We start from the raw sequence: 23,668 nt of genomic DNA, 5'->3' as shown, positions 1-23,668 counted from the left end.
CGTCCGATCCACCTAGTACGTTGTTCAGATAGGCTTCCATAATTGTGGTTTGACTTGTAAAAGATAATTAAAATTTTGGTTTCTCTTCCCCTATTTCTAAATTATTACAACGTCCTAAATTAACTTATCCGTGGCTCTCATACGTAACCTTTTATGTGTAGCTATGCTAATAATAATCAAGGCCTTCCATTACTTGAGAAATATTACTTGGTCGCTTGGAGTAGTTTATAGCTTGGCATTAGCATTGCTCATGTAGGCAAGAGATTTCGGTTATGGTTGACACAGAGAAACATATTTGAAAAGTGACCTCATTAGCTTTAAAGAAGGTTTCAAGGTTATAAGACATACATTACTAGTGTGGTTCCATTTTATGCTTTACTGATTATTTTTTCAAATTTTCTTAGGAAAGTCACACTCACACACTTAAGTACAACAAGAGGTACCACACTTTTGCCAATCAAAGCAATAGAGAAGCCGCGAACAATGTCTGCATGTGCGGCATCGCCGGACCACTTGGAGTGAACACCATGCACAATTAATGATAAAAGAATCATGTGCTTGAGTAAAGTTGATGTCTATGGCATCCAATATCCCTTCACCAAAATGATCAGGCTTTGAGGAGCCCAAGCGTATCCTTTAAAAAGAAATATGCAAGAGAGAGCTACCATCAAGTAGATTCCAACCCTATACCTCCTTCCAGAGAGACAAGAGACGCTAAAGAAATATGCAAGAGAGGGTACCAAATTTTAGCTACCATCAAGGTAGAGGGTAGATTCCAACCCAGTACCTCCTTCCAGAGAGACATGGGACGCTACCGTTGTGCTATAGCCCAGGAGGAGCTTGCCCTAGTGTATACTTTGTCATGGCACATCATCATAGATGTAGGAAGTGGAGAGTAGTACACTGTTGCAAAGAACATCTAATGCGTGTAGTATGGCAACCATGATTGCTCATCTCCATAAGACATTCATAGACCACATAAACACCATCTTATGAAGGGGTGTCCTCCATGATTGCTCATCTCCATAAGACATACATAGACCACATGAACACCATCTTATGAAGGGTTGTCCTCCAAGAGGGAATCGTTAGCTCTTACAAATCTCGTGTGTTATGACGTGGAAATGCAATACTTACGACTTTATTAAATGAATAACTGGATGGTTACGTTTATATTAAAGCAATCTCCTGTATTCTTTAATGGTAGAAATTAAACCTAATCCAATGAAAGAAAAAGGTGAGTTCTTTAAATAAGTGGTGACCTATAATATATAATATATAATATATATATATAGAAAACCTAGCAGCCCATATATCAAGAATCCGTATTGAAAACCTAGCAGCCCATGATGTCGTTGTTGTCGCTAACTTGCTGCCCTTCTTTTCTCGTCTTCCTCCTCGCCTTGCCCTCCCTTTGCTTAACTCAAAATCTTTTTCTAGTATTTTTCCGAACTGCACCAGCTTGCTTCTCCTTTATGTGATCCCACCTTGGTGGTACCTTACTCCCTAATTTCTTTTCTTCTTCTTAAATTTCTCCTACTACTCTTTGTTTTCTTTTATTTTTGCCTCTTTGATGATCACCTTCCAGCTCCCACCCCCCTTTCTTCCCACTGCTGCCAATAGCTAGTTCTCAACCTTGCTCGCAGCTCTCTTTAACTTGCTACGTTGGTAGTTACAGAAAGCTTGTAGGTAGCCTAGCTGTCTTGTAATTTTCCAATATACCAGAGAGAGAGAGAGAGAGAGAGAGAGAGATCTTTGTGAGGCCACTTCCATTCTCTCAGTACACTTTCCTCTCACAATATGATGTACTACCTTACCTTTCTGATGCTTGAATATTAAGGCGTCATGAACTAAATATTGGAGTTCCTCTCTTTCTTCTCCCGTTGATCATAAGTCCCAATCTGTATTCTTTCTGATCTCTTACAATAAAGTTATCTTCTTCTTCCAATCGAGCTTTTCACTTCCTGAGCATTTGTTGTAAAAGTTGAAAAATCTACAGTTCTTCTTCATTTTCAACCCATATGACTGTGTGAGCTAGCCTCCTCCTTGAATATTTGCTATATATAAGCTGATATTTCTCCATTTAGGTTGAAGCCTCCTCTTCCTCCTCCTCCACCTTTAAGTGTTTGTTGTTTATGAATAGTAATAAATATACAACATTCAGGGAGAAGCCGCATCCTTCTTCCTCTAGTATGAGTTTTTCATGGTAATAAGTTAGTGATGATGTTAGATGATTGTGATTAAGGAGGATTAAACGCTCCGGATAAAGCGATTGCTGTTATGGCAGGTCATGGAGAACAATTAGGGTCAATAGCACTAGCTGCACACTTAGCGCAGACATCTGGAATGTTAAGGGATCATCATCATCATCATCATCATCATAATCAGCATATGAGAGCAAACAACAGCAACAATTCGGATGAGGAGGGGACAAGCGGCAACACCAACATCAATAACAACAATAACAGTAAGGCGTTGGTGACAACAACTGGGGAGGCAGGAGGGGAAGGGCCAAGGAGACCGAGGGGGAGGCCTCCCGGATCCAAGAACAAGCCAAAGCCGCCGATAATAATAACAAGGGACAGCGCCAATGCGCTGCGGGCGCACGTGCTGGAGGTGGCGAGCGGGTGCGATGTGGCCGATAGCGTGGCCACCTTTGCGCGCCGGAGACAGAGAGGGGTCTGCGTCCTAAGCGGCAGCGGGACAGTCACTAACGTAACCCTAAGACAGCCGGCGGCACCCGGGGCCACAGTAACTTTGCATGGTCGCTTTGAAATCCTCTCTTTGTCCGGCGCCTTTCTGCCTCCTCCCGCCCCGCCCGGCGCCACTGGGCTCACTATCTATCTCGCAGGCGGCCAAGGCCAGGTGGTTGGCGGAAGCGTTGTGGGCGCGCTCGTGGCATCCGGCCCCGTTGTCGTCATGGCCTCCTCTTTTCTCAACGCCTCTTACGACCGCCTCCCTCTCGACGACGACGACTGCAGCATGCCAAACATAGCTGCACCTGGTAGCGGTGTAACTGGAGGTATCGGTGGTGGTGGTCTTAGCGCCATTTCACATGCCGCCCAACTTCTCGCTCCGCATGAGGCCTCCATGGCTAACAACAGCAGCGGTACCAACATGGCCCTCTTCAACGTGCCCCCTAATCTCCTCTCCAATTGCCAACTCGCTCCTGATGTCTACGCCTGGGCGGCCGCCGGTGCCAGACCCCCTTACTGATGATGATCATTGTCACAAAAACATAATAAATGGCTTGATCATATCCAACATGAGGTGCTCATGCTACACAAGCTTTGTGTGCTACGTCAAGGCAAGCTTCCACTGGCCAGGCTCTTGAAGACCAACACACATACATACACCCACAAAGCCAAGGTCAGCCATAATTAACTTCACAATTTGTCCAACTTGTTATATACATGCCATTTGGGGATTTCATGGTGCTAGAATCCCCCATGTTTTGATTGTGTAAGGGGATCCTAGCTCATTTGGCAACTTGATCCCAGTACTTGTTCTTCTGCAGTCTTTTGTTGTTTTTTTTCCTTTTGCTTTCAAAAGATTGGGATTTGTTTCTCAATTTATAATTTGTTTTCATAATGTGGTAAAATTGTTTAGATATATGAAGAGTATAAGCATATTACAATACTAGTGTGTGGCCATGCCCTCTAAGAATGGGTCAAAACCTTTCTTGGGTCATGAGAAAATGTACGATATCGTTTGACTGTATAAGCTGAGAACACTCTTTAATCAGGTTAACTTAGTCTCTAAATTTGAAGGAGGTGCATCATTTATCGGCTATCAATGTATTTGAGTTATAGTTATAAGGGTGCTAAATAATCGGCTATCAATGTATTTGAGTTATAGTTATAAGGGTGTTAAATAATTCTTCTAATCCATGTATACATGGAAGGAATGATATTTATACTCTCAAAAAAACCGTGGATACATATCTATGAAAAAAATGATATCCATATATCCACAAAAATAATAAATACATGTCTATTTTCTTTAGCCTTGACAAACAGGTAATATAAAAGAGTCTTAGACCCGAATCTATGGCTTTATAGAATGTGGTAGATTACTCACAAAGCACATAATGTGGAAGGTTCCCTTGTTCTTGAGTAAAAATATTTCATTCCATAGGACGATCTCAATATTTTTATCAAGCCCTTCGAGATACCGACTTTAATAGATGAAATGCAATATTTAGCTCAAATCGAGAATTCCAAGGTATACTTTTTATCGATAGTAATGTATCGACTCGAGCTGTTATCCACAAAGTCGATGGTGCTGTTAGATCACGTACTAATTAAAGCTCTATAGCTTCACTATTGTGTGTACTTGATCGTATGGAACAGGTTTATGATGATCACGCGAGCTTCGCGATTCTGTGTACTTTATCGTATGAAGTAGGGTTATGTGATGATCACGCACGCTGATGGCTAGCAGCTCCGCTGAGTTCCTAGATATATTTAGAAACTGAGTATTTTGAAACATGACATTTTTACACATTCAGCTAACATTATTATATGTATCCTGCAGTAGATAAGCGCCCAGAATTAAGTGAAAGGAGGAGCCTCAATGCATGGCCATGAAAGAGGACGCGTGAAATGAATTGTCCAGCTCGGTGTGAAAAGAAGAGCCTCTTGCCATCTCTCGTGATCATGAAAGTAGCCAGGTAGAATTAGAGGGGGTGTAGTCAAGATGAGGACGCCTCCCATGAAATTGCATGATCAATACGTTAAAGCTTCGGATCCCATGCAGGTACGCGTAGTAATGCATATCACGGTCCTGCAGACTCTCATGAAAGTGATGGAACTATGTATAGTCAAGGTAATGAGGCCTCTCACAGAACCACGGGTGCATAATTAAGATAATGGGGCCTCTCATAGAACTCCGTGTGCATAATTAAGATACGGGAAGTTTAGTTTAAACGCTATCCAATAGCGTAACATTTCACGTGCACACCTATTAAAGTTAACATCTTTGAAAGGGTAAAATAATAGTCTATGAGACCAAGAGGGTACAATGTTTATACATACTGCGTTAGAAAAAGCGTCCCTAAAAGCTAGAACAACAAGATAAAACGGCTAGGTAATTATAACAAGCATATCCGAACTACTGCAATGAGGACTAGTGGCACAGCAATGGGTAGGTAATTATAACAAAGCATATCCGAAGTAGTTCAAAGAAGCACTAGTGGCAAAGCAATGGTGCTACAGAGGCAGTCAAGAACCTAATCTTTCAAGAGAAAAGATGGTGAGCCCTCTATGTCTTTATAAAACATGTCCACAATACTCCGAACTAGTTCAATGAAGCACTAGTGTCAAAGCAATGGTGCTACACAAGTAGTCGACACCACAAGAGAAGGTAGGCATAGCAGTGTCTAGACAAAGGATTTAATATAAAAGTGAAAAATTGTGTGACATAGCTATACACGTGCCTATATGAACGTTCAGCTATAGGCGTGTATAGTCAGGTGTATAGCCACATGCATAGCCTTGTGTATAGCCATGTGCATAGCCTCATGTATAACGACACTCTAGATTAATGCCAGAAAAAAAAGGGGATAAAATGGAGGGGATGTTTCTTTCCCATTCTATCTCTATTTTATTTTATTTTTTAATACAATAAACATTAAAAATATAAAAGCATAAATAAATGGGGGTGCCTTAAAAAGCATGTATGATGGGGAATGAGAATATTAATCAAGGAAACAATTAGGGGCTATTTTTAGCCCAAGGGCAATTTTAGAGGGGTCTTTAATATTGTCAAACTATTTCAGCAGAATTTTTTAAAGAAAAGGTTGCCCAATTTTTTAAGTTTTTTGTGGGCTTTGGAAATAAATTCACCAAAAGTACACTACATACTACCATATAAGATAGAAAATTTCAAAGGTTCACCCAAGTTTTCTAAAGTTTTAGGTTCATATATAAAACATTCGCCAACCCATTTATACTTATACTATTTTATTAGTGTCTTGTTGTTTTACCTGATATTAATAGAGGCCACATAACATAGATGGAATACCTAAACATAGAACAAAAAAACATAAAGATAGAAGCATGCAACTAACCATGAACATAGAAGCATGCAACATAATCATAAACATAGAACAAAAAAGCATAAAAACATAAAACATTGTGACAAAATATAATATTATCCAAAATTGCCAAATGACGAGTTACAAAGTGGGAGATAATAATATCAACACTACTTATCGCTTTTGATTCTCTCTCCTCTTACACATTTTGATTATTATCACCCCTTGTAGCTTCATCCTCAGCTCTCACATTTCTATTGTTTTGAGGTTGAACATTTCCATTACTTTTCAATTGCACATAGCCATTGTTTGTAGTAACATGATCCTATAATATAACAAAACTAACACGAGTGAAATACAATTCAAAAAATAAAGGGGTTATAGGTTCAGGACTTACTTGCCATGCTTGCCAACTAGGGCCTTCATAAATATTAATATATCCTTCTTCACGATACAACCTTGTAAAGAGAGCTTCCAAACCTTGCTACAATACAAAAACATATTCATCCTCTATAAATGAGTTCGATCCACTACTTCAAGCTGCATGCATACATGCAAATGAGCAGTAAATTTAAGTTTTTAAAAGATGTTTGTTTTCCTTAAAAGATAAAATACAAAGACATCATGGATATCTTGTTCTTCTTCACGTCTAACATCTCGCTACTTTTGGAGAGAGAAGAACTTCTTAACACCTTTTTTCTAGCTAACAAAAGTGCACAAAGTAGTGTAGATCAATATATGCATGCATAGCGCTACGTATATTTTATGTATACATACATAGAGCTATGTGTGCTTTATATATGTATGCTTTATATATGCAAAATGGAGCATGCATAGCTCTACATTTGCATTAAAGAGTGGAGATGACCTAAATATTATTTACATTAACATTAAAAGAACACACAAAAAAGAATTTGGTTTAATTTTCATTCAAGGAAGTTAGTTCTCTTTATGCATAGCTCATGAGAGCTTATGCAAGAGAGCTCTCTTTATACATAGTTGGAGAGTTTATGCAATAGAGTTTATGAAAGGAAGATCTCTTTATGCATAGCTCATAAGAGCCCATGTACAACTCTTGAGAGGTTATGGAAGAAGGCTCATGTATAGCTAATGAAAGCTCATGCATAGCTCTTAAGAGAGATCATGCATAGCTCATACAAATAAGAGCTTATGCATAGCTCATACAAACAAGATGCAATGAGAGCCCATGCATAGCTCTTAAGAGAGATCATGCATAGCTGATACAAATAAAAGCTTATGCATAGCTCGTACAAATAAGAGCTAATGAGAGCTCCTGCATAGCTCTTAAGAGAGATCTCCAATTTGAAATTCAAATTTACCCCAAAATCTCAAATTTGAATTTCCTCCCAAATGTTTAAAGATGGTGTTGTTTTGGTGATGGTAGTTTGGCCCTAGGGCCAAGGTGCTAGCAAAGAGGATGTTAATTTATTCTTAGAAGCTTAGCCTTAGGAAGCTTGGCCCTAGGGCCAAGCTACCACATGAACAAATCTTCATCATCTTTGTTGGCAGCTTGGCCCTAGGGCCAATCTACCAACAAAGCCCTAGGGCCAATCTACCAACAAAGATGGTGTTACTCTAGTGATGGTATCTTGGCCCTAGGGCCAAGCTACCATCACAGAGAATGTTGATTTGTTCTTGGTAGCTTGGTCCTAGGGCCAAGCTAGATTCTTGGTAGCACTCCAAATGTCAATTAAGCGAACATGTAGCGTAGAAGCATTAGACGTAGATGGGTGGGAAAATTACGGATGAGGGTGGTTTCAAATCCAAATTTTAAAATTGATATGGGGAGAAGGGAAAAACATTATGCACGAAAGAGGAAGGTGGGAAGATTATAATTTGAATTTGAAATTCAAATTTCAAATTTGATTTGGGAATTCGGGGAAAAAAATCTAGTTTGAAATTCAAATTTTAGATTTGGGAATGCCCCTAGGACACCAAGAATGGCCATAGGGCCATTCTTCTCATGCACAGTACGAATGGCCCTAGGGAATCCAAGGGCACCCAAGAATGGCCATAGAGCCATTCTTTTCATGCACAACATGTGGAAGAATAGCCATAGGGCCATTCTTGCATGACCTTAAGGCCTCAAGGTCATTGTGGAATGGCTGTGTGGGGCATCCAAGAATGGCCATAGGGCCATTCTTTTCATGCACAACATGTGGAAGAATGGCCCACCAAGGGCCATTCTTGCATGACCCCAAGGTCTCAAGATCATTTTGGGATGGACATGGGGCATCCAAGAATGGCAATAGGGCCAATCTTCTCATGCACAATAGGTGGAAAGAATGGACCTAGGGCCATTCTTGCATGACCCCATGGGGTCAAGGTCATTTTGGAATGGCCATGGGATGGACATGGGGTTCATGCGCAACATGTGGAAGAATGGCTAGAACAATGGCCCGAGGGCCATTCTTGCATGACCCCATGGGGTCAAGGTCATTTTGGGATGGACATGGGGCATCCAAGAATGGTCCTAGGGCCATTCTTTTCATGCATAACATGTGGAAGAATAGCTGGAACAATGGCCCAAGCGCCATTCTTACATGACCCTAGGGCCTTAAGGTCATTTTGGCATGGACATGGGGAATCCAAGAATGACCCTAGGGCCATTCTTTTCATGCACAATAGGTGCAAGGACAATTCCTGCATGACCCCAAGGCCTAAAATATTCACTATTTTACTTTAAAGTGCATCATAGTGCTGCCTACTGAAATAGTGGCCATGAGGCCATCCAAGAATGGCCATAGGTGTAAGGTTTCTCCTCATCCCTAAAAGATGTATAAGCTCTTCTCTCAGTCCCCTGTAATCATTCCCTAATTCAGAATGCAAGAAAACATTGTTTTCCCTTGTGTTTGGTCTAGAGAGAGGTAATACAGTTTTGAGATATTTTTGGATACAAAGTTTTTTCTTATACTTAAGATAAATTCCCTTGAAATAGAACTTCAAAAAGAATTTTCCAATGTGCATTAGAAATTAAATATTGAATATGTGTATTGGAGACCTGAGGGTCTACATTTTTAAAAAAATTGATTAAGGTCCAAAGAGTGTTAAAATGGGCCAATGGGGTTAATCGAAGTGTTGGGATGAGAAAAATACAAGAATAAAAGAAAATCCCCAAAAAGGAGTAAATTCTCACATAAGATGAAGAGTTGACTAAGTACTGGGTTTATTAGTTTAAAAATAAGGTTTATTAGTAAAAAAGTGAATTTCTGACACCTCAATAAGAGAGGGGGCTCATGAAGGAGGCACCCAATTCACATCATAACTCCACATTTTTAATTCAAAAAAATGAGATATTTTTTATCTCTCCTTTCTCCTCTTTCAAACACTAGATCAAAAGGTGAACCAAACTGGTCTAAAACTTGTCTCCAAAATGGATCAAACTGAAGCTGGAAGCCTCTAGATCCCAGTCGGACTTGGTTAGTGGCCTCCCTCACCTATAAATAGACCCTCATTCCTTTGTATTTTCATCTTTGTGTATTTACATGCCAGTATAATCTTCAAATTAGTGTAATTCTATTATCCCTTGAGAAGCTTTGGAGCTTCCCTAATCTTCATCCTCTCTTATAGATTACCCGCTTCAACTTGGTGGCCAAGCTTTCTCTTGGGGGCTTCACTTCTTTTTAAAGAATCAAGCCAAAAAAACAAGGATAAGCCTTAGATCAATGGCTTTATCTCTTTTTTGAAATGGTAATCTCTTTCCAAACTCTCTAATGCTTAGAAAACATTGTAATCAATGGTTTTCTTCTTAAAACTAAGCTGTTATACTGATTCATATTGATTAAATGGATTAATTCTAATCTTTTTTGTTATAATATAATATTTTATTAGTAAACCTCTCTTTTTGTAAGAATACTCATCTTTTTGGATTAATCCTTCTTAGAGGGATGGATCTTAGTGTTAATCTCATTCTCTTAACCAAAAATCTAGGCTTAACAAGCTAGAGAAAGAGATTAGGTATTTTTTATGATTTTTAATCTAGTTAAAATGAAGATTAATTCTTTTAAGCTTGTCGTGTTTTCTTAAAGGACTGTCTTACGCCAGAATGCTGGAGGGAGCATTTGGTATATGCTTTTCTAAGGGAAGTTCGGTGTTGCTACATAGCTGATGGGGAGTGTTCAAAGGACACCTCACGCGACAAAGCCTGCCCAGGTCTTTGACCAGCCGCCGCGGTATGGTTGAAAAATGGTGTGCTTCCGGTACGATGGGCGAGGGCCAACGAAGCGGTCCCTCAGTGAAGTGCCACGACACCTAAGAAGGATCCTGGAGGGTTCTGACCAGGAGATGCATGGGCTCGTGGTGCCTAGGACACCCATGCGTATGTCGTGGAAGATATGTATGATGGACGAAATGATTATTGTAGTCTGTTACCTAGATCTTGTTGTTGCTGACCAGTTGGTCCCAATGGAGAGTCCAGAGTGATATTATGTTTTTTGAGAAACAAGGGACTAGATGAACTTTTTGAGTTATGACATCTGTAAAACCAATAACTGTTTGTCAATGGATTATTTTATAAGTTAAAGTTTTAAAGAGGAGTGTGTGTGTATATGTATTCGAAAGCAAAAGTTAAGAAAGGCATACAATTATGGGTGGTGGCTAACCCATGGGTGGGTGAGTGATTGTCTGGTTTTACCGATTCCACCAGTGGTTAGGTGGTGGCTAACCCATGGGCCAAGCTGGATTCAGTGGATATTTAATAATTAAATTGAAGTAATAGGAATACGCTTAGAATTCGAGTAGTTAAATAAAAACTTGAAGAATTTCTCAAATGAGTAGATCAATGGCTGTGCCTAACTTCAGTTAGAAAAAAAGCCTTGAATTCCTCAAATGATTAGATCAACGGCTGTGCCTGATTTTGGTTAGGAAAAAAGCATTGATTTCTTCAAACTAAGTCAGTGATAGTTTTTCTTCTATTTAGTTTAATCAGGTGAAGGATAGTTTAGTCTCTTGACCTTGTTAGAAAATTTGTTAAGAAAATCTAAAAGGTGGAATCATCCCCGTTTTTCGGGCATGAAAAATTTTCCCGGTCTCAGTTTCGGAATGACCACCAGATTAGTCTCGTGTCCGGACATTCGAGGGCGAGGCCCCGAGAGTGGGAAACCCTGCCCCCGTGCAAGAGGAAGCTACTTCCACTGTAAGATTCCTCCCTCCAGCTTTTGAGGTGTACAGGTGTAAGAACCTCCCCTTCTGATCTTGTAATTATTCCCCTCTTTGAAATAAAAGAAAGATTTTGTTTTACCTTGTTTTAACCTAGAGAGAGGTAATCCAAAATTGAGATATTTTTTGATATAAAAATCTTCCTAGTGTCTAAAATGGGTTCCCCTAAAATAGAAATTCAAAAAGAACTTTCCAATGTGCATTTGGAATTAATTGAAAATAAGTATAAAGGACCTTAGCCTAAGGGTCTAGATTTTCAAAAAAATTTGGATTATGGTCTAGTTAAGGTTCCTATGGGGGCAATAGCATCAATCTAAGTGTGGGGAGGAGATAAATCCAATTTATAAAAGAAAAATACCCAAAAATGAGTAAATGCCCACTTAAGATGAAGAGTTGACTGAGTACAAGGTTTATTAGTAAAAAATTATGAATATTACTAAAAAATTTAGATATTTTGGGTATAATGATTCAATTTTGACACCTTGGTAACAAGAAGGGGGCTCTTCAAGGAGGCACCTATTTCACATGTGTGGTGGAGTTTTAAACTCAAAAATATTGTGATATTTTTATCTCTCCTCTCTCCTGGATCAAACCAAATCAAAAGGGAGCCAAACTAGGTCCAAATCTTGTCCACATTCAGCCAAACTGAACCTGGAAAATTCTAGAAACTAGTTGGACTTGGTTAGAGGCCTCCCTCACCTATAAATAGATCCTTAGCCCTTTGTAAAAAAATATGAGAACTATACCATGCCAGTATTATACTGAAATAATGATATTTTATATTATCCTCTAAAAATCCTCTACAAATTGGAGAGATTGGAGTTTCTCTCTCTCTCTCTCTTCAATCTTCCTTGGAGTCTTCATCAACATACCAAACCAATGGATTGGTTGGGGGCCTCTACATTTATTAAAGAATCAATCAATCTAGGAGGTAAAGTGTGGTTTATGGTCTTTTTTTTAAATCTCCAAATGTTCTCTCTTCTCAACCCCTCTCAAGATTGAGAAGCAGTCAATTAAATGGCTTTTTAATACAATTGAAGTTCTTTAATGAATTGTAGTGATAAAACACATAAATTTTCATTTATGCTTAAATTAAATATTTTTTTTAAAGCATGTCTCTCTCTCCCCCAAAGAATGGTCATTCCTATGACCTATTCTATATTCAAATGAAGCTTCTCATGAAGCAATTCTCTAATCTAAAAGTAATTTCTATGCTTGTCAAATTGAGGCCAAATAAGTGGCTTTTTAATGCTTTTATGCTATTTAATTCATGAAAATTTTAGGAATCAAGTCCATAATTGGATATTGATCAAATTAGTGGTTATTCTATCATATGATATTACTACACTTTATGTTTTCAAAATTATTGAGAATTATCAGTAATATCAGCGAAGCTATGGCAAAATTTAACTTCCTACCATATTCTAGGATTAATCATCCTAGATTAATTGAATGATTCTTATTATAATCTAGGATTAATCATCCTAGATTAATTGAATGATTCTCATTATAATCATGAAAAAAATAATTTTATATTTATGTATAAATAATTAAAGAGAAATTTCTAGTAATTCATTTTTATGTTAAAAGAGTAATCCCCGCCGTGACAATGGAAATCCATGTATTCCAATGAAGTAAGAGAAAAATTGGGATGCTAAAATAATGTTTATTTTATTTAAAAATTAAAGAATAATTTTAGTTAAATTTATCTTTTTTCATAGATAAATTTAAATGATGAAAGAGAAATTTTCACCATATTGGAATTCAAATATTTAAATGAGGAAAGTGTAATTTTTAGCATATTGAAATTAATGGGTATTTTATTTAAATTCAAAGATAAATTTTAGATAAATTTATTTTATCTATGAGAAATATTTAAATGGTAAAAGAGGAATTCCTATGATATTTTGAATTCCATCATTTAGATGGAAAAACAAAAATTCCTAGCATATTGAATTAATGGGTATTTTATTATGAGAAATATTGATGATAAAAGAGCAATTCCCATGACATTGGAATACAAATAATTAAATGCAAAAAAGAAAGGAATTTTTAGTATAATTCAATTTATAATTCAATTTTTAGTATAATTCAATTTATGATTATTTATCAAAAGTGGAAATATGGGTAGAATTGATTTTCTGTAAATCCCATGAATTCTTTTATTCAAAAGAGGAATATTGAATATAATTCAATTGACAAATTGGGAAGGAATATAGAAATAGTCATTCGAGAAAAGGAACCTTTAATTAGGCCAAGCAATTGAAAAAGTCCCATTATCAGAATCAAACTGGAAAAAGCTATTAAATGGGAATAGCATGTGAAATGGATGTGATAAGTTGTAAATAGGATACGATAAGATGTGAATGGATGTGATAAGATGTAAATAGGATGCGATAAGATGTGAATGGATGTGATAAGATGTAAATAGGATGTGATAAGATGTGAATGGATGTAATAAGATGAAAATAGAATGTGATAAGATATGATGTAATGGAAATGGATGTGGGTGTGGGTGTGTATGTGAAAGAATGGATGTGTATGTGTATGTGGAAGAATGGATGTGGATGTGTATGTGGAAGAATGGATGTGGATGTGTATGCAAAAGGATGTGATGTCAATGTGAGTGAATGGATGAGATGTCAATGTGTATTTTGATGTAACCGATTATAACGAGAAGAGCAAGATGGCTCTCGCCAGATTGAAAATTGTGGAAACAGCCAAGGTCGCATGGGGAACCATTGCGAGACAAACCGTCTCAGCCGAAATACCTAGACCTGGTCAGATCTTAAAGCTTACCTCAGGAAGAGGTTCTGGAAACCAAAATGAATGAGTTCTTGGAACTGAAGCAAGATAGCTGGACGATTGAAGAATACCATGAGGCATTTGCCCTTCTCCTCAATATTCTCCACTTTTGGATGAACAGTCTTGTGAAAGAATAGCATTGAGAGACAATTTACATGTAGATACACTCCGTAACAAAATGGAGTTGCTGTGAGCAAAAAACAGGCACATTGCAGAGATAGCACGAGCATTGATGGTAGAGAAGAATATGCCGTATAGCTATTGGGATGAGGCTGTGTCTACAACAATTTATATCATGAACAAAACTCCTACTGCAGCCATACATGATGTAACACCAAAGGAGACGTTTACTGGGCAAGAAACTTGATCTGTCTCACTTGAAAGTTTTTGGATATATTACATATGTGCATGTGCTAGATGAGTTGCGTACTCCAAAAGCAAAAAAATGTATGTTTATTGGGTATTTCCTTGAGCCAAAGGGATATAGATGTTACTAATCCTACTACACGTGAATTGAGGGTAAGCATGGATGTTATATTTGATGAGATGAGTAGTTGGTATGCTACTAAAAAAGATGCTGCTGGGGCTGATGTAAGTGAAAATGTGGTTGCACAGAATGCAAGTCAGCAATCATAGTCATTGAGTGGACTAGGAGAGTCCTCATCGAGCGGTTCTGTTGATAGACCATGGAGTGGCAGGCTACGTCATAATACTAGTCCTGAAAATGTATTTGGTACATCACATAAAGGCAAAAAGAAAGTGGTTGAGCCTCTTGGTATGCCTGATATTTCTGCAGGGCATTCTATTGTCGATGGAGATTCTAGTGGCTCGGAGATGAGCCTTGATGAGGAGCTTGGGATTTCAGCGACAATGAGGACACCTGGTGTGTGAAGAAGGATATGGAAGCCATGAATGCAAAGTTACAAAGATCTGGGAGAGTCAAAAACCCTGTGTAGAGGTTGACTTATGATGGGACTTATGATGGTTATGTGGCACATCACTATGCTTATATGAAAAAAGTTGTGCAGGTTGCAGGGCATTCTCTTGTCGATGGAGATTCTAGTGGCTCGGAGATAAGCCTTGATGAGGAGCTTGGGATTCCAGCAACAATCAAGACACCTGGTGTGAAGAAGGATATGGAAGCCATGAATGCAAAGTTACAAAGATCTGGGAGAGTCAAAAACCCTGTGTAGAGGTTGACTTATGATGGTTATGTGGCACATCACTATGCTTATATGGAAAAAGTTGTGCAGGTTGTAGAAACCACATGTTTTGATGAGGCTATTGGAAATAAATAAACATATTTCTTTTAGAATGCACAAACAGTGGGAATTACTCTTTTAGAATAACATAAAAATAAACTTTATTTTTCACAAAATTCAAGAGAATTTTGCCATAACCTCCTTTGTATGGTTGACCATTTCTCAATTTTTACATTCTAATATCAATTTAAAATTAATCCCAATTTCAAGTAAAGTACTCTAATCTACTCAATTTTCACTTTCTAAAGAGTAAACAATAAGAAAAGTTTAAATCAATTTATTTGTTACTCATTTTAGGATAAAGAAAGGCTGAATTCTTAAGGAAGAGAAGAGGGTAGCCTTTTCATCAAGGCATAACATCAGGATTCACTTTAATCAACTAAAAAAGCAAAGAAATCAGAAAACCATAGATTAGAATTTAAAAAGTAGAATTTTTAGCTTACATGGAGTTTTGTGAGCTTTCCTTTGGCTTGAGGGATTGAGGGTTCTACTCTTGTTTGGATCAAGAGTGGCCACCAATTCTTTTGGAGAGGATTTAGTCAAAAACAATTGAATTATTAAGTGAATTCAATGTATTTGGCTCTGGGAAGGAGTAGAGTAACAGTGCATAAACACTATTATTCTTTTACAAAGGGGGAGGCTTCTATTTATAGGAAAAAATGAGCCTCTAACCAAGAAAACTGATTCTAGAATTTTCCAGATCAGTTTGGTCAATTTTTGACCATTTTTAGGTCAGTTTAGCTTACTTTTTGGATCTAGTTGAAATTGTAGAGAGGAGAGATAAAAATATCTCATTATTTTTGAGTTTAAAACTCCTCCACACATGTGAAATAGGCACCTCCTTCATGAGGGGAGATCCCCACAGTGAGGTGTCAAAAATTTATCATTTCTTTTAAATATCTCTTCTTTTTTAACTAATAAACCTTGTCCTTAGTCAACTCTTCATCTTATGTGAGCAATTACTCATTTTTGGGGGTTTTTCTTTTATTCTTCAATTTATCTCCTCCCTACATTTGGGTTAATCATATTGGTCCATAGGAACCTTAATTGGAGCATAATTTAAAAATTTCTTAAAATCTGGACCCTTAGGCTAAGGTCCTTTATACGTATTTTTAATTAATTCCAATTGCACATTGGAAAGTTCTTTTTGAATTTCTGTTTCAGGGGAAACCATTTTAGACACCAGGAAGATTTTTATATCCAAAAATATCTCAATTTTGAATTACCTCCCTCTAGACATCTTCTCTCTCTCGGCCAAAATAAGGTAAAACATGATCTTTCGTTTATTTCAGAGAGGGGAATAATTATAAGATCAGAAGGGGAGGTTCTTACACCTGCACACCTCAAAAGCCAGAGGGAGGAATCTTCATTTGTGTTATTGGCTTGCTCTCTCTTTATCATATCTTTCATTTCATAAGGGGGCATTTGAACATATTTTGGGCCTTTTTCTAATGAAAGTAGTTAGCAACAACGGACCAATAGGATTAGAGGATTGTGCACATTTGGTCTCCTTTGAGTATAGGGAGGGAGACTAGCCTGTAGGGAGAGGAACTAGGCTTTTAATACTAATAATTACACTTGTCCCTTTAAAAAAGTAAGGGTTTTAGGGTAGGTATGGTCCCACCATTTTCATGGCTCAAAAAATCCTTAAAATTTTGAAATTTTCAAGATTCCCCCAAAACTCACTTTTCTCCCCAAAAACCCAACTCAAATTTCATTGTAATAAAAAATTTCATTTTCAAGTCCGCTTTTCATCTTGAACATCCAAATTAAACTCTTTCTCCCTCCCTTTTCCATCTCCTTAATATCCATCAAGCCCGAAACCCTAATCTACATAGCATCTTCACGTTTTCTTTCTCTATCTCATTTGTCCAACCCTAATCTTACTACTATAGCTTCACATTTGATATGGCGTCACCACAAAGAAGACCAAAAGATGACATTGAGGAGATCTCACTGTACAATAAGAGGGACGATGATGGTTTTTGGGTGAGAGAGGAATTTTACAAAGGTGCTTGGGTTTTCCTGCAGCCTATTGCTATTGGTCGGCACCTGAGTTTGACGACGAGATGTGATGGAGCTTCATTGGAAGGGTCATTTAGAGAGATTCAAAAAATCGAGCAATGGAGACCTGGTGTCCATTGTACAACATGTGTACACGACATGAGACATACATCTTCGAAAACAAACTCGATTCCCATATAACTGTAAGTATCATAGGGAAGGAAGGAGGCTTGTGATATTACAATAGCTACATATTTCATGTTTACTGATCTTATTTTTGGGTTGTAGATATTTTTCCTTCTAACTTGGCAGAGGAGCAACCATTATGAAGCCTTAGCGGAACATTTCAAGCACTTTATGCAGACATTGGTGAGGCACTGTTTGCTTGTAAAATGAGTGCAGACCTTCTTAAGGAAAAGATCTTATTTTACCAGCATTCCAATGTGGTGCCAATGCATGATGGTGGGTTTGGTAAGCTAGATATCATCACATCTCCTCTCCTCTCTTCTGTTGAATGGCCAACTCCTGATGCTTGGACAATTAAGGTCATGAAATCAAAGATGCTTTGTGACATACAATGATCTTTGAAGTTTGCAAAACCATCTCAATCTGTGGGTCTCAGTTGGGTATGTCCAATTCATCTTTTTGCTAAGATGTTCAATCAATTTACTTTCTCACAAACACTTACCATGTTTGTGTGCAAGAAAGTACTAGGTGATGACATAGTTGCCTTGCTTGAACACTGTAGAGGGGCAGCATAAGGATGATACATTCAAGTGCAAAATAGTAGAGTCCGGTGTTACATTTTTGGTATCTTAAAGCTTGTGCTACCTTATACATTCACTTTTATTACAAACGGTGGATGAAGAAAAATAGTGGTTGGGTCCCATTGCAAGCGGATGAACAATTTGTTTTGCCTCTTGACATATGCGTTAGGTTTTCCAATGGTGTGGTGGAAATTGTGAGTGCACGTAGGCATTGGAGCCTACTAAATATTAGGGAACATCTCAATATCATGGGAAGTGAGGATATAAGTGGGGCACAGTTCAAGGTGAAGAATAGAAAGATTCGAATGCGAATGGAGTCGAAGACCTTGGTAATAAGTGGGGCACAGTTCAAGGTGAAGAATAGAAAGATTCGAATGCGAATGGAGTCGAAGACCTTGGCAATACTGATTGGGAATATGATTGTATAAGCATGACTTAATAAGAAATCTTTGGTGTAGCTTTTTTATGAAGTCAATTTAGACACTTGGGATTTTGTAAATTTACGTATGTAATTCATCAATAAAAAGTTATCTTTGTAATTGCTGTGTCTTTGTAAATTTTTATGTTCTTCTTTTAGAATTACAATATTTAGAGCTCTTTTTATGAAACCCTTTAAGAGTTCTAATATTTTCCTTTTAGAGATGTACTCGAGTCACGAGATGACAATTATGGCATAATATCTCAAAACCATTACAAACTCAAGTACAAATGTGTTTTGAGTAAAAAACATCACAACATGAGAAGAGAATTTCTCAATCTTTACAAACAAGATTATAAAATTAGAAGAAAATTTACAAATATTTACAATGATAAATAGGGAGGATAATGAATTTTCTATTTTGTCTCCATCTCCTCTGGTTTTGTCTCCATGTCCCCCTTTGTCTTCTCTGGTTTTGTGGCCTCCTTTGTAAACTTGAACTTGAGTTCCTTCTTATAGCTTTCTTGTCAATACCCTTCTTGGCACCCACTTGAGAACCACTTTTCTTTGAGGTACTTCCTAATTTAGTACCTTTGGTTTTGTGGCCTCCTTTGTAAACTTGAACTTGAGTTCCTTCTTATAGCTTTCTTGTCAATACCCTTCTTGGCACCCACTTGAGGACCACTTTTCTTTGAGGTACTTCCTAATTTAGTATCTTTGGTTTCTTTATGTGTGCCTTGTTGAGGAGCACCCTTGGTTTCTTTTTGTAGAGTTCCTTGCTTAAACTTAAAATGCTTTAGTGGTGAAAGTATAGGCATTTTCTTCTTCTTCGTAGATGGAGAGGCTTGCCTTGGGGGTAGTGGAGAATCTGGATCATTTGGAGTAATTGAATTATTCAAATTAATATTGATAGCTCTTGCACAAACACTCCATATCCAAAACTCGTGAGATCAAAGAGTCTGTCAAATTAAGAAAACTTCTTAGATTTAAGAACCAAGAACTATAGAAAATAAGTTAAAAATTTAAGTAAAGATTTACTGTAAAATAGTGGGTTTTTAATTTAACCTACACTACTATCAATCTTGGTATATTTAGATAAAAGATATTTCCACACATTGGCAATAACATGCCATCCACATGAGGTAGAATCTTTTTGTAAAACCACTCGGCTGATTCAGAAACTTATACTTCTTTTTATAATTTGGATATTCATCTTCAATATAGTCGCAATAGCTCTCTTACATGCCCTATTAAAAACCAAATTTGAATATAAGGAAAAATAAAGTATGAAGCTCAATATTCAAGTTATTAAGGAGAACTACTTATAATTTTATATGCCCATGCATGCCAGTTATGCTGTTCATGAAAATAATAGTCCCTCTCATAGGATTAATGACACAAGCACTCCAGTGCCCACTAGAAAAAAGAAAAAGATATATTTAAGAAAGCAAATATTGTATGTCAAATATTTAAACACATAGGAATCATTTAGAGACTAACCTCTCTACATATGGCAAAACAACAAAACAAATGTTCTTATTTCTCATTGGCTTGAAATAGGATGCCAGCTCAGAAGTCTTCTTCTTCATATCAATCAATGCAAGCGACACTAAGGGATCACAAATGAATATTTCATTGACTTGATTTTAGAAGCAATTCCTTCATAAGTGCCCTATAAGAGTTTATGAAGGAATGAACAAAATATGAGAAAATATTAACATATGTGAAAAATGTAGTCATACCTTATACACATGAGAAAAACACTGTTGATCTCCCTATCCTTCTCTACAAGAATGTACGGGTCCCCAGGTGCAATATAGAGATAGTCTTCCTCCACTGTCTTCCTCCACTGTGCCAATATTGCAGATCAATTGCCCTAGTACTTGGGCAACCCTTTGAGTATTGGCCTTCTCCAACTGCACAAGGGTCTCTAAGCTAGCATACACATGTGAGACCTTTTCAATCACCTCCTCCTCCTTTTCCTTCACCTCCTCCTCCTCCCTAGAACTCTTATCATCTGGCTTAGATTTCTTAACCAACTTTCTTTTCTTCTTCTTCTTGGGGAGGGGAAGTAACTTCTTCAACTTTAATATCATCTACCTTTGATTTCCTTTTCAATGCTAGGGGAATTGCAAGGATCTCAAAGGATTTCTTATTCCTTCTCATTGGCAAGGGATGAAGAAATTTATCAAACCTGTATCTCACCCTGTTAATAAGTGTCATGTCTCTGTCCATCAAAGTGACTCTTCTTGCATGGGTAGCACATATGAAGCTATCATTCATGAAGTCTATAAGAAAGTCTTCACAAGGTTCTTGAAGACATGTGAGTCCACTGCTCAGCCATCTATAATGTCCTTGCCCTTTGATACTGTCACTTACTGTTCTTACAATTCTAAGGAATGGTACCTTAGGTATGAGCAGATGTGTAGCCTCTTGTGCTTGCCTTATCTCAGCAAACAATTTCTTTTGTCTCTGGAGAAAAGTTCTTGCCTTAGATAAATTGGTTCTACCCTTTACTTATTTCTTCTCTAATGGTTGCTTAGAAGTTTTTGCCCCTGGTTCTTGCTATGGCACTCGATCTTGCTCTGGTGCGCTGAATCTTTAGGAAGGGAGGGATCTGGGTAAACCATCCTCAGTCTGCTTTGTGCGAGCCATACTGCGAGGAAGCTACGGTGCGATAAGAGAGATTAGAGCGTGCCGGATATGTCTACTCGCTCCATGGTAGGAGGGCGAGAGGCTGTCCACAGTGCGATAGGAGGTATTGGAGCCCGTTGGATATGATTGATCGCGCGTAGAGGGATGAAGTTGAGTAGTTGCTGTCAATGATGCGATAAGCTTGATTGGACCCTATCGGATTAGTCTATTTGCACCATCGAGGGAGGAGGGTGAGAACGTAATTTCCACGGTGCAATAAGCCTAATTGGAGCCTGATGGATGGTAGTACTTGTTAAGAAAACGTGGTGCTCATGATAGATCAAGTGTGGAGGAGAGGAACTCACAAAATCAAGAAAACTATCTTGCTTATTAAGTTGTTTATGAATACAACTAGGCCTTGCTCAATACAAAATTCCATTCTATATAACACTCAAGAGTCTACATCTTGAGTTTCACATCAAATGGTCCATCCATTCGACTGCTACACTGAAAAAACCAGGCGGCTCTCCTCAACTTCATGGAAGCTCTCCATTAAAGCTTCAAATTTATCTTTTTTTCTTGCTCTAATCCTTCCCTCTTTGCTCTAATCACCCAAGTGATATTATGAGGGCTTGTTGCTGATCTTACTCTTGATTTTGAAGCGGTGGCCAACCACATGAGGCATTCATAAGTCTCATTCAAAACGTCATCAAGCTTCCTCATCATCTTCAAGTTCTCAAATCTCTTCAAAGTGTGCTTATGAGCACTAATAGTGTTGATTAACACTAATGAAGCTTTTAATCCAGCAAAGGGGAGTTATTCCAAAGTGTTTTTAAACACTAATGGTGAATCTAATCACCAATACAAGTGCATTAGACCCTAGAAATGTGCTCTTAAGTACTAATCATGTTTTTTAAACACTAATGGTGATCTTAATCATCAAATAAAGTGTTGCTTAACACTAATGTGGTCTTAACCATCAAATGAGGAGGCCTTTAACACTAAGGAGGCTCTTCTTCATCAACATTGGAGGCCGGGCACACACCATAAGTGTCACACTATAAATCTTCATCGTCAACCCGCTTCTATGCTTACCTTGGCAAGCTTCCAAGGAGAAATGGTGCAACCATGAGCCATTGTCTTCATCTCATACGCCAAAGAGGTTGAAGATTTCTGGTTTTTCATCAACAAACTCAGTTTTTGAGTGGTTTAAAGTTGGGCTCATGTACACTAAGTGCTCATCTTTAATGTTGTTTTGTATCACCCTTGAGGCTCTTGTTTGTAAGAGGCATAGGCATGTCATAAGCCATATGCTCTCATTTCCCAAGCCCAAGGCATGTTATTCCACTGCATATTCAACATTTTCATCCTCTAAGATGAGTTCTAAGGTTGAGCATAGCATCACTAAGTGCTCTACTTTCTGTTGTTTGTCATGATTTTAAACATCTCTTGGCATTGTCTTTGTAAGAGGCATAGACAACATTATGAGAATGGAATTTTTTTGTATTGAGCAAGGCCTCGTTGTATTCATAAACAACTTAATAAGCAAGATAGTTTTCTTGTATTTTGTGAGTTCCTCTCCTCCACACACTTGATCCATCATGAGCACCATGTTTTCTTAACATGGTATCTAGAGCTTTGGTTGATTAGGCCCCTTTGTGGTGTAGAATAGGTCAAAATTATCACTTTTTCCTTATCTTTTCATGTGTGGAGGAGAGGAACTCACAAAATACAAGAAAACTATCTTGCTTATTAAGTTGTTTATAAATACAACTAGGCCTTGCTCAATACAAAATGCCTCCTAGCTTCACCTTTAAATAGGTGAGCTAGTGTACCTTAAGTCCCTTCACACACACACCCTTCTCTTCCCCTTCTACATAACCTTAGTCTTTTAATAATACTTGCGCCGTAGGGGAGGAGTTACAAAAATAATCACATAAAAACGCTTGCGCTGTCAATGGTACGTGACAAAAAAAATGAATATTTTATCCATTTTATAGAATGCACTGTTATCCTTGCAAGGATGATGTAAGCCCTATAACATGGCACTCCAGTGATGATGTCAATTCTACACCTGGCATAACAGCACATTTTGGTGATGTCAGCGCTTCACTTCCATTGTACATGTATGACGTTAGCCCTAATAAGATCTATATATAGTCGTGCCTTGTTTAAATTTTAATTTTTTTATTTTGGTCCTTCTTTTCCCCTTCCTCCACACGTTCAGTTCAACGTTTACTTCACCGTGCGATAAGAGAATTTGTTTATAGTCCTTGCTTCGTCCTCGCACCGTGGATTGGCCTTCACTCGTGCCCAATTCACCATGCGATAGGTAATTCCGCTTCTGATTAGTTATTCATCCTCCTCGCACCATGGCTAGCATGGAGCAGGTGGTTCAGGTGGTTCCTATGATCCTTTGGAAGATGTAGAGACACTTGAAGAGGTAAAAGATGAGCCTAGTGCCAATGAGAACCTATTTGATTTATTAAGGAGAGCTGTGCACGATGAACGTCTTCTAGATATTGAGCCTATATTCAATGTGCCCTTTAATTTAGAACAAATT

The 23,668-nt window shown here is 37.9% G+C and overlaps 1 pseudogene across 2 annotated transcripts; it reads left to right on the top strand.

Moving 5' to 3' along the window:
- Positions 1-1,334: 1,334 nt before the first annotated feature.
- LOC147628638 (AT-hook motif nuclear-localized protein 16 pseudogene) lies at positions 1,335-3,576 on the top strand (annotated as a pseudogene). 2 transcript variants are annotated; one of them, XR_015268150.1, is made up of 2 exons: positions 1,335-2,206; positions 2,288-3,576. The product of XR_015268150.1 is annotated as an AT-hook motif nuclear-localized protein 16 pseudogene, transcript variant X2 (transcript). The 2 variants fall into 2 exon arrangements; XR_015268149.1 differs by having other exon boundaries at positions 1,335-3,576.
- The last annotated feature ends 20,092 nt before the right edge of the window (positions 3,577-23,668 follow it).

The sequence above is a fragment of the Cibotium barometz genome, chromosome 19 (assembly GCF_041138505.1).
Source record: "Cibotium barometz isolate CiBa-2024 chromosome 19, ASM4113850v1, whole genome shotgun sequence".
NCBI lineage: Eukaryota > Viridiplantae > Streptophyta > Polypodiopsida > Cyatheales > Cibotiaceae > Cibotium > Cibotium barometz.
The sequence above is the reverse complement of the archived record's forward strand: the minus strand, read 5'-3'. Positions and strand labels throughout refer to the sequence as shown.